Here is a 13,091-nt window from a genome sequence, read left to right as displayed (position 1 = left end):
CCGACGGAACGCCTCCGCTGACAGCCTGTACTTTTTTAGCAGACTCGATTTCACTTGGTCGAAATCCTCTGCCTCCTCTCTCTTCAAGCGAGCGACTACGTCGGCCGCCTCGCCGGGTAACAAAGTGAGCAAGCGCTGTGGCCACGTTTCCCGAGAGAACCCCTGCTTCTCGCACGTTCGCTCAAAGTTAACCAGGAACAAACCAATGTCCTCTCCAAGCTTAAACGGCCGCATCAGGTCAGTCATTTTGAACGATACCCGTTCTCCTGCACCGTGTGCCTGACTTCCATTACGAGCGCGTTCCATCTCTACCTCGAGACGCTTCATTTCTAAAGCGTGGTCGCGCTCTTCTTTCTCTTTTTGCTCTTTACGTTCGCGCTCCTCTTTCTCTTTTTGTTCTTTACGTTCGCGCTCGTCTTTCTCTTTTTGTTCTTTACGTTCGCGCTCCTCTTTCTCTTTTTGTTCTTTACGTTCGCGCTCCTCTTTCTCTTTTTGTTCCCTCTCCTCAATGGTCTCAAGGCATTCCGACAGCTCGTCATCCTCAGCCTCCAACTCAAGAATCGCCCTTAGCAGTTCCGGTTTTCTGAGTTTGTCTGAGACATCAAGACCCAACTCTCTTGCAAGCTCCAGCAATTTCGGTTTGCGCAACGACTTCAAATCCATGGCTGCTCCGAATGCTGCTTTCTCTACTGCCTACTATTGTCTTGCCGCAAACTAACCCGGCAGCAACGACAACACAATTACCAGCTCTGTTTCTGACACTAACAAAAGCCTGGCAAAACTCAGAAGAAGAAAGTCCCGCACTCACCAAACCTCGCAGCCAAGAATTCAGCGCAGTCGTTCCGCTGCAGGCAACCAGTCATCACACAGGGCTCGTTGCACTGCTCCCGGATGGTCGTTGTGCTGCTCAGCATACAGTTGAACGCATATCTTCGCTGCTGGCCTCCGTTGTCGGGATCTCACCGCTGGCAACCAGTTGTTGCATTTGGGTTGCAAGCCCCAAGGGTAGCGTTGGCCTGGCGGCCTGGGGCAAAGCTGGAAACATCCGAAGGTCCCGGCAAAGGAAGAGTCGACTGGCAACAGAACAACTAGTTTATTCTGGCATCGCAAAAGAGCAGCCGGTCAGGGCGACCACGTTACTCGAAGGAAGGAATCGAAGGCTCTCGTTGGCGTCCGGGGCAGCCCCCTTTATACCCACGGAGTCGAGGGCAAGAGGGAACGGCTTGGGAAGAGTCATCCGATACGGCGACGCTTGAACATGTTCAGGCGCGACGGGCGCGTCCGCCAGGCCGGCGCCGGTCAGACCTCCTCGCCTCCCAGTTGGAGAGCTCCTCTCCCCGGCTGCCGCGCTTTGACAAGCGTGGGCAAAACATGCACACACACAAACACGCACGCACGACGACACGTGGCACTGAAACCTGCCTGGACGCGCTTGGCGGGAGGCGTTGCGGCAGCGATGAACGAAGCCGCGGCATCCGGTGCATCCGCGCCGGCTATACCGCGCGCTGTAGGCGAGACGTAACAGTGCACGTTAAAGATCCCCAGGTGGTGGAAATTATTCCGGAGCCCTCCAATACGGCACCTCTCTTCCTTTCTTCTTTCACACCCTCCTTTATCCCTTCCCTTACGGCGTGGTTCAGGTGTCCAACGATATATGATACAGATACTGCGCCACTTCCTTCCCCCAAAACCAATTAATTAATTAAACACGAGTACACCTATATAAGAGTAAAAAAGGGAGTAAGCTGTCCTCTTGCGCACTCTCTTTTATCAAAGGGAGTGCGCTGAGGACCGCCCACTCCCTTTTTACTCCTTTCTGTTTAGAGTGCACGGCGTTTACCTGCGTGGCAAAGAGAATATCATGCATGTAGGCTTGGCGCACAAGGGCCATGTGGAACGGCAGCGGTCGGCGCTCCCGATAATTTACAGGTATTGTCAAATGTAAATAGAAGGCAATATTAGCACAAAATTTTAATTTCCTTACCCTCATTTCATGCATCCTTGAACATTTACGTGCAGCCTAGTTGTCATTATGCGAACTACGTAGTGCACTAATAAATCTCGATAATTACGCACTGCATTCAAAGAAAATATTTTTTTTTCGACGGATTCGCCTTGCATTTCCTCTTTGACGGCGGGTGTACAACATGTGGTCACGTGATCCTGCTGTGCTTCAAAGAGGGCGATCCAAGTGCCGCTATCACTGTGACTTCTGCCGTTTCTCGTAATTCTGTATTATTTTTACGATTCTATGTACATACTGTTCAGTTTAACGTCATCTTTGTAGTCACTCCACTATACATGAGTGCTGTCGGTACTTTCCAAACGTCACACATGCGGAAAACAAAGCGGAATTCATCCTGGAGTTAAAGAACCTAATTTATTCGAACGTAACGGCAGTGTTTCGTTTCCTTCCCTGATAATACAAGTAAAATGTTACGCGTCGCGTTATAACCGAAATATTATGATTCGATAATTCAATCCTTTTTTTTTTCGCGCCGACAAAGGCCACCCTCGCCTACTGTCGTGGTTGTGCTATAGTTTCGTGTCAGTGCACAACATATCAGAAGTGTAAGTTCCTTAGGAAAGCGCGCGCAAAACTCCAACGCACGTTCGAGTCAAAGTTTGGCACCACCATGGAGGTGAGGAACAACGTACGCACAAACTTCGACAGTTTTTGTCGTAGTTGGCCGGATTCGGCCACTGGCAATTAGGCAGGAATGCGTGTGCCAACCCTCTAAGTGAGCAAAGCGGCTTTGATGAACGACATCTCTTCATTTCACACCTCGAAAGCTCTCGCGCAACATCGACCCCCACTGAGCAGGAAGACGGAGGCAGTGTCACCCCGGAGAGAGGCGCACACGCGCGCAATCGAACGCACAACACGTGCACTCACATACCAGCTTCTGCAAGCATTAAGCTTGCGGCAACAGGTTCCCGTTTCCGCATTAATGTTCAGCCCAGTGCGTGCCGGGTCTTGCGTAGACAGGCTGCACACTTTCGGGCGCGCCCACATGTATAGGCGTCGGTTTCGCCGCGTTAATCACTTCCCTCCCTTCCTTCGCCCCAAAGCGCACGCAGGCTTCATTAATGACGACATAAAGCGGCAGAGGTTGGGCGATGCGGCTCCCGTGTTCCTGTTGCTTCGACACGTCCGGGGCGGCGGGCTTTCTCGGCTAATGGGTCGGGGATCAAAGCCGCTAACTCCTGGAGGGAAAAACGCCGGCGATGATAGATTAACCGCACTGAGAGGTCATTTGGCAAACTGTCTAAATGCCACTGTGTGGCTCTGTATCCGTTATGCCTATGAACTAATTTGAATATCGCCAACGGATAACGTGCGTATACACACGCCGTGAAAAGTTTATGGTAGGCGACTGTGTCGAACAAATTTAATTGATTTATATCTAAAGCGCATTCCTTGGAATTTAACGGTACACACTGCAATTTCTACAGTGAAAATCCACCTTTTTCACAAGATGTGGCGCCCTCTGCTGTGAGGTGAAAATTCGTGTGCTACCGGTTGAGAAACCGACGCACGTTGTAGACGCAGACGTGATCCGTTTCCGCGAGGAGCCAGCTGCGCCTGCGAAGTGGCAAGTGTGTGACAACGGCCGCCATCTGTCGCAACCGCCTGTCCCTAACATGAACTGCGCATGCGCAGTAAGAACTGGTGGTTTTGTTTTCAACCAGTGGAGCTGGAAGACAAGAAGCGCGCATGCGCTGAGCTGCCTCGTGTAAAAAGCGGATTAAGCTGCATATGTCTATTTCAAAGTAAATGAACACAGAGATGAAACTAAGATTTTTTCCCCAATATTGCCTTTCATAAACTTTTGACTACGGCTGCACAGCACTTTATTCTTGCTAAATGCAAAAACTGACACGACAGCCTAGCAACATAAACACGATACTTTCAATAAATAAGTTACAGGGCAATGAATATAATGCCGCGAATATTTGCAGTGTTTGTTCGTTCTTCAAATCTGCCGCCACAAAACTTTATCGATTTGTTTGCGACGCAAGACGCGACTAGATTTATCTCGATTGATCGCAGCCAGGCAGAGCTAATTCTACGTTGTTCAGAAATGTTCTAGTAACTTTGCACGCTTCATCTCGAAAGTTCGCTATCAGCTTTAAATTGAGCACGGCCGACAGCGGCGGGCATTCTGTTCGACGACCGCCGAGCACGCTTGTCGCTTCGCCGCCGCCGAGTGGTTCAGTCCATTGTGGCCGCAAGTCAGGCGAATAAAGTTTTCTTTTAGAAGACCTTTTGTCCCTTTTCATGGCTCCTTCGACTGCCGTCACCACTACGTGACAATACGAACGAATGCTAGTTCTCCCTACGTAAACTCCCCGCCGCGGTGGCTCAGTGGTTAGGGCGCTCGACTACTGATCCGGAGTTCCCGGGTTCGAACACGACCACGGCGGCTGCGTTTTTATGGAGGAAAAACGCTATGGCGCCCGTGTGCTGTGCGATGTCAGTGCACGTTAAAGATCCCCAGGTGGTCGAAATTATTCCGGAGCCCTCCACTACGGTACCTCTTCTTCCTATCTTCTTTCACTCCCTCCTTTATCCCTTCCCTTACGGCGTGGTTCAGGTGTCCAACGATATATGAGACAGATACTGCGCCATTTCCTTTCCCCCCAAAACCAATTATTATTATTATTATTATTATTATTATTATTATTATTATTATTATTATTATTATTATTATTATTATTATTATTATTATTATTATTATTATTACGTAAACTGCGGTAAGCATGCCGTATAAGAAGGCGAGCTAAATGGAAAACTTCGCTGCCGTTCGTGAAACGTTTTTGCATTGGCACAAATGTGCGAAAAAACAGGGTTCATGTGACATAAGAAGCGTATAAAAATGTACATTTATTCCGAATCTATTCATAGCTAATGAAAAATGCCCACGAAGATGTCAAATCACGGGAAATCCTAAGGAAATAGTTTGTTTTCTGTTTACCAGGTGCTGCACATTTCGATCGCTTGCAACGTCATTGCGCCGTCTGCTAAAACGCTGAGCGGAATTTCGCAAGGCGAAACAGAAATGCAGAAAGAAATAGATCAAATGAGTAGAAAGGAATTTATAAATGAACATTAAGTGAATTAGAGTTACAATATGGTATGATTAATTGGAGAGACATGGGAGAGACCTTTGCCCTGCAGTGGGTGTAGTCAGGCTGATGATGATGATGATGATGATGATGATGATGATGATGATGATGATGATGATGATGATGATGATGATGATGATGATATGATTAAGCCGGACAAAAGACCTGGCCCAAGCCAAATGCGTTTTGAAGAATACAATTAGTAAATAGAAACGGTACTTGTCCTCCAAGGAGCATGCGTTTAAGGTAAGGGAGAGATTACTCATTGTCATCTACCTTAACGTAGCCATGAGGGTATAAAAATAAATTTAGAAATCCTTTTCACGAGTTAGAGTAATTTTTCTCGTGACTGAAAACTGCTTCACGTTGGAGTGTGCCCCTAAACACAGGGGACGACGGCGCGTTTATATCGGTGCGTCTTTTACGTTCTGAAGAACACACTCTCGTTTAAAAGGGGCGAAAAAGTACAAATAGCAACCAAGTATTAGCACTTGAGAGAAGTGACGAAATCATTGAAAAAATAAAGTGAAAAAGTTATACACTTGTGTCCCGAAAAACCCTTCAGCAGGAGCTGCCCGTATACGATATCGACAAACGGAGGTAATAAAAAACATGGCGGTGGTTTAGCTCTGGTTAAACCTGGAGTGACGTGATAGCTACAGCTGGCCGAGTGGAACTTGCTTAGTTGAATGGACCATTTGCGGAAAAGCGAGCGCCGCGTGCCGTGCAAACAGGGAAGCTTCGCTGGCACTTTTTGTTGGAAAGGGGTTCTCGAGCAGGCAGGTGGTGGTGGTGGTAGTGGTTTTATTAAAAATAATAGTGAAAAGGAAGGAAAAGATTTTTGCTATCCCCGGCATCTGCCATCGATACTGAAGCACCTGAGCTGGAGCAGCAGGCAGGAGCAAACCTAGATTTCAACTGTTCACGTGCGCTTGTTTTCTTGTTTTAGCGTTGTTTCTTCGCCGGAAGCGTGCGTCTGCTAACAAAACAGGATGATAGAGGAGGAAAATAATAATAATTGTTTTTTGGGGGAAAGGAAATGGCGCAGTATCTGTCTCATATATCGTTTGACACTTGAACCGCGCCGTAAGGGAAGGGATAAAGGAGGGAATGAAAGAAGAACGGGAGAAATAGGTGCCGTAGTGGAGGGCTCCGGAATAATTTCGACCACTTGGGGATCTTTAACGTGCACTGACATCGCACAGCACACGGGCACCTTTGCGTTTTGCCTCCATAAAAACGCAGCCGCCGCGGTCGGGTTCGAACCCGGGAACTCCGGATCAGTAGGAGAATAATAATAATAATAATAATAATAATAATAATAATAATAATAATAATAATAATAATAATAATAATAATAATAATAATAATAATAATAATAATAATAGGTTTTTTGGGGAAGGAAATGGTGCAGTCTCTGTCTCATATATCGTTGGACACCTGAACCGCGCCGTAAGGGAAGGGATAAAGGAGGGAGTGAAAGAAGAAAGGAAGAAGAGGTGCGGTAGTGGAGGTCTCCGGTATAATTTCGACCATCTGGGGATCTCTAACGTGCAATGGCATCGCACAGCACACGCGGCCTTAGCGTTTTTAATAATAATAATAATAATTGGTTTTGGGGGAAAGGAAATGGCGCAGTTTTAGAAACGAGGTGAAGCGAGGAGTTTTCGAGTTGTAGCCTGAAGAACGACCATGTGTGGCTAAACCTGCAGTCTACTACCTCACCGGAACGCCGAATGACCAAATGAAAGTATGCATGAATGTGCGCCTATATGCTGGCGAGTGTAACAGCATAATGAAATGCACTTTCCCAATGCGCACAGACATTTATGTTCGCGCTTCCTAGGGCACCAGTTTCTGCTAACTTAATGCAGAACCTTTTGCCGCAGGCCACACTTAACTGATTATAGTAAACGACCCATTGTACCATCTCAGTCACGGCTCGTGCTGATACGATAGAGCATTGCCTTGCGTGCTAACAGGCCGCTGGAGCGTTAGAATGTGCGGATATAGGCGAGGTTGCGCTGACACGTGCTTCCGCTGTTCAGATAGCACAGCTTGGCATTGTAGCATTTATGGTGAATTTTTCCTACTAGTATATATAATTCGGTTTTCACCGAATACGCACGTGCGTCGGTGGGAAAACTCTTCTAGAACGACCGAGCTGTGCGCTCTTGGAAGCAAGCGCGAAATGCAGCAGGAACAGTGGTTTCGAAACGTGCTGGATGCGCGCTTAACTGGCCCCACCAACGGCTTCGTCTTTTGCGTCTTGTATCTCGTCGCGGCTTTTATTACGTCCAAGTCTCGCTGTTGCAAAATACGTGGTTAGTTTAGATAGAAACGCGTTGCAGTTGCATGGCAGTTACGTGGCAGTTACAGCTCACATCTGTCGCCGCCCTACAGCGCTGGAATGCACGGCCAGCTCATGTTTTCCAACCAAAACTAAATCGCCTACAGGGGGCGCTAGCTGCGCCTTCACAGCGCATGCACATGAACTTTTCCGCAAATGGTCAATTCTTCTTCTTCTTCTTCTCCTCAATTGCAGTCTTCTTCTTCTTCTTCTTCTTCTTCTCCTCAAGTAATATGGCACATACCCACGTGGGGGGGATTGGCCAAGGTATAGAGTAGAATGCCAATGAAGCATTTGCGCGGGGAAGGAAACGTCAGAAGAATGAATCAAGATAAAAAAAATTGGAAAAATAAAATGAATTCAAGAGGTATGAGTCATCCGGAATAGAATCAATCTAGCCTTTTTTGGACATGCGAAAGAATTTTGTATATAGCTAACAAGATAATCGATTAGTTGCACTTGCAGTCAGACTTTCTTCTTCTTCTTCTTTTCTTCTTCTTCTTCTTCTTCTCTTCTTCTTCTTCTTCTTCTTCTTCTTCTGCTTCTTCTTCTTCTTCTTCTTCTTCTTCTTCTACTTCTTCTCCTTAGTAAACATTTCACATACCCACGCAGGGGGATTGGCCAAGGTTCAGTATATAATCCCAATGATGTATTTGCGCGGGGAAAAATAGGCGTGAGAAGACTAAATCAATATAAAAATTGGAAAAGTCAAATGAATTAAAGAAATATGAATTACCAGGAATAGAATCGAGCATTTTTGGACATGCGACAAAATTTTGTATACAGCTAACAAGGTAATCGATCAGTTGCACTAATGTAATCATGAAGGTAGCCGCAGACACTGCTTAACGGGAATCCCTTTACGCTCGCACCGAACGAAAGAATAACCGGAAGAGAGAGAGGGTGTACTAACCTCGAAAGAGGGACCTCCAAATACTGTTTTCTCTGAACTGCGAACCGCCGGCAAGAGAGGAGAAAATGATCTATTGTTTCAACTTGCCCACATGATACACAAAGGTTTGTCGCAGCGAACCCACATCTGCATAAGTACAAATTTAAGTGAGGGATTCTGCATCGCAGAAGCGTCGTTGACACCTCACAAAGCCTTGATTTACACCACCCGATATTCCATGGAAACTTTAAGTGGTTAAAATCCACAATATTGAGCAATGGATCACTCAGGTTGGCTGAAATATGTTGAAAGCGCTGGAAGCGTGAAGTTTCTAACAGAATGAGGTGAGGGACGGGATAGATTACAGGAGCGCTGAGAGCTGACCTCGCCAATAAATCAGCCACCTCGTTAAAATAGACGCCCGAATGCCCAGGTACCCAGACAAAGCGGATCTCACGCACTGTGCGCGGAAGAAAAAAACCTAAGCGAACGATTCAATAAAGATTTTCGCCGCTCCGTTTCGCTGGGCGTTCCTTCTTCATCTTCGTCCCACTTGACACGGCGCATGCGCACAGCTGTGGCAGCTCGGTTTCGCCGCGGTGGCTCAATGGTTAGGGCGCTCGACTACTGATCCGGAGTTCCCGGGTTCGAGCCCGACCGCGGCGGCTGCGTTTTTATGGAGGAAAAACGCTAAGGCGCCCGTGTGCTGTGCGATGTCAGTGCACGTTAAAGATCCCCAGGTGGTCGAAATTATTCCGGAGCCCTCCACTACGGCACCTCCTCTTCCTTTCATCTTTCACTTCCCCCTTTATCCCTTCCCTTACGGCGCGGTTCGGGTGTCCAACGATATATGAAACAGATACTGCGCCATTTCCTTTCCCCAAAAACCAATTATTATTATTATTATTCGCCGGCGCGCCGTGCCGCCGGCAGCAGCGGCTGCTCCGCACCACGTGGCTGATCACGTGACCAACCACGTGACAGCGTGGCGGTGTCGCCACGGTGGTCACGGCGCTGCCGCCACGCTGAAGGCTCGAAATGCTACCGTAATGTAGCTATCGCTACAAAACGAAACGCAGAGTGCCAAACTGACCGTCAGTCTCCACTGAAGCCATATCAAGTCCATGGAGCTTGCGGGCCAGAGAAAAGGGCTGCGTTTGCTTTTCACTTTGGGAAAATCTGTTACTAAAAGCCGTAATATGAATCTAGACTCTGCACTCTAAACAGAAAGGTGTAAAAAAAGAGTAAGCTGTCCTCTAGCGCATTAACATTTGATAAAAGGGAGTGCGCTAGACGACTGCGTACTCTCTTTTTACTCCCATTCAGGCGTATTCGTGTTTAGAGTGCAGTGAATGTCCAGCCACCTGGGCAAGGCGGGACGACTACGCACAGCGTGGTGAGCTGAAGAGGTGAGCTTACCCGACTGCGTGCACTGCGTAGACAACATGCACCTGCTTCCGGCAGTGCTGAGCTGCTTTCTGAATGCACTCTCAGCTCTGTGACAGCTGCGCGGCTCGAGCGCCCGCGGGACAATAAAGCGCAAAGTAAACATGAGCGGAAACACGACAGAGATGGTGGCAATGGAAAGCACCTTTCGTCTGAGTGTGTGCGCTTTCGCGGACCTTTATGGTTACTGAGGCTATATGGCTGTATCTCAGGCTGAGGCTGTATCTGTGCTATGCGCTTCGGGATACAAAGAAAACAGATGAAAGGAAGCGATGATATGGTACCAGAAGAAAAAAGGCGAAAGTAAATAGATCCAAGGAATCACGTTATTGTTTGTCGCCCTATTTCAACATTTGTGTTTACCCGTTATTGCCGGTTTTTTATTGACTGAGAAAGAAAATAATGGCATCCGGAGTTCTCGCCATTTCAAAAAAAGAAAGGCAGATGTGGCAGTGGTGGCGGGGTTGCTGTTTCTTGTCTCCTGCTCTCTAACCCTCAGCATCCTGGCTCCCAGTCACGCTTGTCCACCTCGGTCACAGGTCCTAACTGAACCGCAGATCCGCACGGCTCATCTCGGCCCTCATTGGTCACAGTTATGTTCCTTTCGCGCAGTTTACTCTCCTTCGGGGCAATTAAGGTGTAAAATCTTGCGGGAATGGAATTTTTACAGAGTTTCAAGGTACTTCAAGAATTTCCTCGCTTTTTCAGAATTGACGCATAGTTCTAACTGCTGCAAGGAAAAGTGTCCTGAAATAGGAAATTTTGGCTCCAGTTGAGGAAATTTTCGGTTACTGCATGCGACATCACTGATCAGTCAACGTGTAGTCATGCGATCCTGGCTTGGAGACCTCACAAAGTTTTATCCCAGAAATCACCACTCGGTCACCATGACAAAAAAAGATGTATTTACCATTCATAATGTTATTAATTATTACTAATCGCTGCGGCAACACGAAGGCCGAAACTTGCCGGATAAAGCTATAATAATGGCAGGAATCAAATAACAATAAAGCCGAGACTGGCTACGACAATCCCAATCACGCTATAGGTAACGTACTGCTTACAGGATTAAATTAAAACACGCATTAAGAATAGCGTGAAAAGGTCTCAGTAAAGCTTTCATTTCTATGAAGCTATTCTACATATATACAGCCGTTGCGTCAATAACCTTGAAGGCGAAAATTTACGTTGATTCCTCCAAGCAGCTGTACGTCCTCCAAACTCCCGACAAAATTAGCAATTTCATGAGCCATAAACCAGGTGCAATTCAAGCACGCGAACATACCTTAAACGTGAACCTTTTTTAGCATACGATTTTTGCCAATGTAATAAAGTTTAAGACTTACAATGACTGAAGCTTTGCAGATTTTTTTTTACATCTGATCACTCTCAACAATAGGGTCATTCATTCCTATTCTTTACAGGAAGCTTCTGTTCTCTCAGTTGCTCACTGGCACTCGCTTACAGTGTCAGGCTAATTTGTTGTCACTTGTTTTCTGATGTACAGGGTGGTTACCTAACACTTTGCACAATTTTTAAAAATAGACTTTTTTAGTTAGAAGAGCGTTTCTTCCGGCATAACATTGTCAGTAGTGTAGTGCATCAAAAAACAGCTAAGAAGCTCTAATTAGCCAGCTGGTTAACTAATATTGAATAGTTAAGTTTTTAACTATCACTGTTAGCCTCCTTAATTATTGAGAGGCGTGTAGCTCAGCTGAGTAATGTCCATATCAGTTTTTAGAATTTCGAAAACACGGTTGCCGTCGGCGCTGTGACACAACAAAGTTTTGGCTGTTTCGACGAGTTACAAGCTCTGGAGAGGTTGCTTTGCCTGCAAGCTTCTCGAAAGTGCATGTATTTTGGTACGATCTAGCCAGAATCTGTTGGGCCACAGCGCCAAGTTTAACCGGGTTTTGGAAATTCTGAAAACTGATATTGACATTACTTACGGTGTGCTACGCGCCTCTCAATAATTAATTAGGCTAACAGTAATGGTTAAAAAGTTAACTATTCAATATTAGTTAATCAGCTTGCTAGTTAGCGCACCTTAGCTGTATTCCGATGTGCTACACCGCTGAGAATGCTATACCCAAAAAAGCGCGCCTTTAACTAGAAAAGCCTATTTTAAAAAATTGTGTAAAGTCTTCGGTTAAGCACCGTGTAGTTATCCGTTATTGGTTCTTGAGAGGGATAAATTCAGCTTCAGTTTTAGCATGAACTGAAAACCAAGGGCAAGTTTATACGCTGTGATGAGCGTAACCTTAACAAACTGCACAGGATGCCCACTTTAGTTACGAAACCACTCGACTAACCAAAGAGAATAGTCTTGCCGAAGAAACGAAACCTCGGTACGCACTGTCGCACCTCCTTAAAGGGCACATCGCAGCGATCTCAGGTTTGCATCACGATTTCGCGTTGCCAAAAGCGACACAGCCGTGAGGTTTGCTACCGAAATAAATATGACTTTAAAAACCAAGAAAAACAACCAAAAGCAAGCGCGCAGTCAACCGACTCTAGGCTGCAGCGGGGACAATCGTGTGTACAAGTATACGCCCAGTGGCAAAGGCCGACTGTCTCAGCGAGCGAGGGATTACGAAGGAAAAAGGGCTCTAGCTATCTACAAGGTTATCCGTGTACTCCGGCCGGTGGGCTCCCAAACAACCAGGAGGGAGGGGGGGGGGGGTGCAGGCCAGGCAGGCCAACCTCGAACCTCGTACAACAACGCATACGGCGGGTTCATTCAACTGTGCCAACGCCGACCGGCGTTTTGCTGCCGCTCGAAGCGCACGAACAGAGCAGACGCAGGTCAAACGGCGCTCTCAAACGAAACGCGAGTGAAATAAAGTACAGGCCATAAGAATGACGAAGTAATCATGAAAGAACTGCAAAAGAGAATGTGATAGAAGGAAAGAAGAGAACAGAAAGAATGATTCAGCCAAAAGAGGAAGGGACGGGGGATGTGCGCTCTCCGAGCAGCGGTCACTTGAGTCAACGAACCTGCCGTCTGCGTTTCAGCGCAGCCGATGGAACTCCCGCTGTCCGCATGCCCGCCCCGGCAAATAACGGTCTTTTACGAGGCCGTGCGGTGTTGCCTCATGCAGCCGTCGTTGCGCTTGCTACAAGGGGGGGACCGACGCGGTATATACTGTGCTCAGGAGCTCCTTGTCCCGACGCGTAACGAAGCAGCGTTGCTGCAGCTCCGCCTCTGCACCCCCTCCGACCCTCGGCCTCCTCCTCCTCCTCCTCACCCTAACCACGTCTGGAAAGACCGCT

General features: G+C 47.2%; 1 protein-coding gene across 3 annotated transcripts in view; it reads right to left on the bottom strand.

Moving 5' to 3' along the window:
• Nucleotides 1–13,091, bottom strand: part of LOC144121069 (uncharacterized) — a 205,302-nt gene that overhangs the window by 171,712 nt on the left and 20,499 nt on the right. The window contains exon 1 of one of the 3 annotated variants that reach the window (XM_077654008.1): nt 9,792–9,847. The exons of the other annotated variants lie outside the window; for them this stretch is intronic. The gene's annotated coding sequence lies outside the window, so the exon portion shown is untranslated. Of the gene's footprint in view, nt 1–9,791; nt 9,848–13,091 lie in introns of those variants that run through there. 3 annotated transcript variants of the gene reach the window in all.

This window comes from Amblyomma americanum, chromosome 2 (genome assembly GCF_052857255.1).
Source record: "Amblyomma americanum isolate KBUSLIRL-KWMA chromosome 2, ASM5285725v1, whole genome shotgun sequence".
NCBI classification, from domain to species: Eukaryota; Metazoa; Arthropoda; class Arachnida; order Ixodida; family Ixodidae; genus Amblyomma; species Amblyomma americanum.
Note: the sequence above shows the minus strand (reverse complement) of the source record. Positions and strands in the feature narration are given on the sequence as shown.